Source organism: Ctenopharyngodon idella, chromosome 3, assembly GCF_019924925.1.
Source record: "Ctenopharyngodon idella isolate HZGC_01 chromosome 3, HZGC01, whole genome shotgun sequence".
Classification (NCBI taxonomy): Eukaryota; Metazoa; Chordata; class Actinopteri; order Cypriniformes; family Xenocyprididae; genus Ctenopharyngodon; species Ctenopharyngodon idella.
The window spans coordinates 49,492,246-49,495,418 of NC_067222.1; the positions used below are offsets into that span (position 1 = coordinate 49,492,246).

General features: G+C 37.7%; 1 long non-coding RNA gene across 1 annotated transcript; it reads left to right on the forward strand.

The window, feature by feature from the left end:
- Positions 1 to 1,287: 1,287 nt before the first annotated feature.
- Positions 1,288 to 2,525, forward strand: LOC127508957 (uncharacterized). The gene is made up of 2 exons (XR_007929036.1): positions 1,288 to 1,588; positions 2,064 to 2,525. It is a non-coding gene; the product is annotated as an uncharacterized LOC127508957 (long non-coding RNA).
- Positions 2,526 to 3,173: the final 648 nt, after the last annotated feature.

Here is a 3,173-nt window from a genome sequence, read left to right on the forward strand (position 1 = left end):
TATTAGTATAAATATAACACAGATCTCTTGTCCTCCAGCCCACAAGCCTCCTGAGGCCCATTTCAAAAAGGAGGTTAAGTAAAAACTCTGAAATGAGGGAAAGTCTGGGTTTTCTGTTTCAGACTGGGATGTACGTCAAACCTGAGGAAGCAAGGTAAGTCAAGCCTGTTTCTGAAAGAGAGGTAACTTATACTCAGAGTTAGTTGCCATGGTAACTTACTCTGTGAACCTAACCTGATCAGGAGGTTTCCTTCAGTCTCCTCCCCCTTTTTAAAGTGCAAGTGATGTTTAAATAGTTCATTTTATTCATTCACGCTGCAAAAATGTTTTTCTTACTGAGTATTTTTTGTCCTATTTGAAGTACAAATATCTAAAAATTCTTAAATCAAGATGGATTTTGCATATAAGAAAATTATATAAGATATTTAGTCATGTTTCCTGGGGGGATCTAAATTAAGTGCATTTTACTTAGGTAAAATTATCAATATCTGCCATTGGTGGGCGGGGCTACTGTAAATTGGTACTTAGACACTCCGAATAATCTTGTTTTCCCTTTGCATTAAGATGATTTTTTTATTACCACAATGTCAGACCAGGTTAAAACTGACGCACGTTAATGTGGCTGCAGTGGTGTAGGCAGTATTGTGCTGGGTGCGGAGAATTTACGTGTGATTCGAATCCGCCGAACCCGCAGTTTGTTTGCCAGACAAACTTTTCCCATCCCATATCACATCAGAAAGGCATTTATTTTCAATAAAAATGAAGAAAATGTTCTAAAAGTGGAAGCAAATTGCCTAACGAGTGTTTAATAATGATAAAATCATTTACGCTCTTATTATTGCATCCTGTTAAATTATTATTTTTTCTTCCTTTTTTGCATGTGGGATACCATGAAAATAAATATTAGTTCAATAACTTACAGTTCTGCCAGTTTTCACCTTTGATATTATAACAGTGATAAGAATTAAATTTGCATTGACTCAGAAGTATGCGGATGTCATTTTGTCACGTGCTGTTGCCATGGTGAATTGTAATATCGTAATATCGGAGCTCCATTGATGATAGCTTTTCATAGTCGTGGTGCACACGCTTAACTCAGAGTCAACTGAACTAACTCAATTCAGCTGTTCTGAAACAGAAAACTCAGAGTTTCCCATTTCAGGGTAAGTCAACTCAGATTTCAAGTTTGTTGAACCTCATTATTGAAACAGGCCCCTGGCTCATCAGGGACTGTCGTTTCTGTTGTGTGTCGCCATGTTTGTCTACCCTCAATGCATCCTGGTGTAACCCCCTAGAGTTTTACGCAGTGTTATACAAGTTCAGTGCAGTACTGTAGTTTTCCTGTAGGGGCCACTGCATGATCTGGTTAATAGAGATGTAAAGATTAGGAGAAGGAGACTGATCGTGGCTGGTACGCACGAGGTGATTTAGCGCTGCATTTGAAATATTATAATTATAACTTCACAAAAGTACTTTTCTGATGTTTAAATGTGTAAACTTTTCATATAAATTGCAGTATGTTCATGGATTTCAAAAGGAAATCGAATTCACATTGATGTTGATTGAGAAGTTATTTCTGCGAACTCTGGTGAGTTTCTGCGTTAACAGAAATGTTAAGTTGATGTGTTTTAAACTGATTTAATGATCAGAAAATCAAGAGTGTATATATGTTAGTGAATGAAAAAAACAGTCAGAGTTAAAAGATGTTTATTGAAAATGGTTTTGTATTTCAATACACTTTTTGCAAACGAAGATCAGGGAAACAGATAGATTTTATTCCTGTTAAATGTATTTTATGATGTTCCCTGTGTATATGGAGGAAAAGATGATTTAGATGTGAAAAGTGAGTATTTTGAGATGCAGATGATCAACCTGCGTGTTAAACAGAGATGTATTCGTGCGTTTATTGTGCTCACGTTTCTTGATGTTAAATTGCTAAGCTAACACATGTGAGTGAAGCCTGTGAGTAATGCTTCTGACGATTTATTTACTCATATGGAGGTTGTGACAAGCTAATGTGAATCTTAAGAGATATTAACTCTGAATTGTGTTGTTTTGTGTAGACTGTTTTTTTTTGTTGCCCGATTCCATCCGGTGACCTGATCAACTGTGAGCTTATGTGAGCTATGGCGAGCCAGACCCTGTGATTCTGTGAAGGCCTTACTGTTGACGTTCAACTCGAACCTGTCTTCATCGAGGGATTCTTTCCAATTACAGCTAAGCTGTCATTTTACACACACTACCCGGGTAGTAGGGAAAAGAAGGCCTTATACATACATTCGTTTTATACCACTCACCAACTTGCGAAGAAACCAGGAGGACTTTTGGACATTTTCTTTTCTTTACTTCTTTATTTTCTTCTTTCTCGGACCTTTTATGCACAACCTGGACTAAATATCGAATTTTTCCCATTCCAGCAGTGTTGTGTTGGGACGATACAGCAAAGTATTAACTTGTTTCTTCTATTATTTTTTTTTTTTCTGTTTATATGTGCAATAAATGTGCTGGCTGTTACCTGCTTCATACCATTTGGCCCAAATTTCATTTTTTTATCCTCCCAAGAGTCGAACCTAGCCCTATACCTATTCAGAGTAATATAACATAGTGTTATACTGACAATTGTTGCCGTGTTACACCGGGATGTGGTGTCCCACAGCACACATTACTACCAACCAGTAATATTGAATCTGTATTGTTTTTTTTTTTTTCACTGTAGTCGTCGTACCTTATTCCGTACATACAAGTGGAATTGGAATATGTAAAAATATTACATATTGCACCTTTAACAAAACCCACCAATTCACTATCTCTATAAATTAGAATACGTCATAAGATCAATTAAAAAAAAAAGGGATATTTTAAACAGAAATGTCAGGCTTCTGAAAAGTATGTTCATTTCTATGCAGTCAATACTTGGTTGGGCCTCCTTTTGCATGAATTACTGCATCAATTCGGCGTGGCATGGAGGCGATCCGGCTGTGGCACTGCTCAGGTGTAATGGAAGCCCAGGTTGCTTTGATAGCGGCCTTCAGGTCATCTGCATTGTTGGGTCTGGTGTCTCTCATAGATTCTCTATAGGGGTTCAGGTCAGGCGAGTTTGCTGGCCAATCAAGCACAGTAACACCATGGTCATTGAACCAGCTTTTGGTACCTTTGGCAGTGTGGGCAGGTGC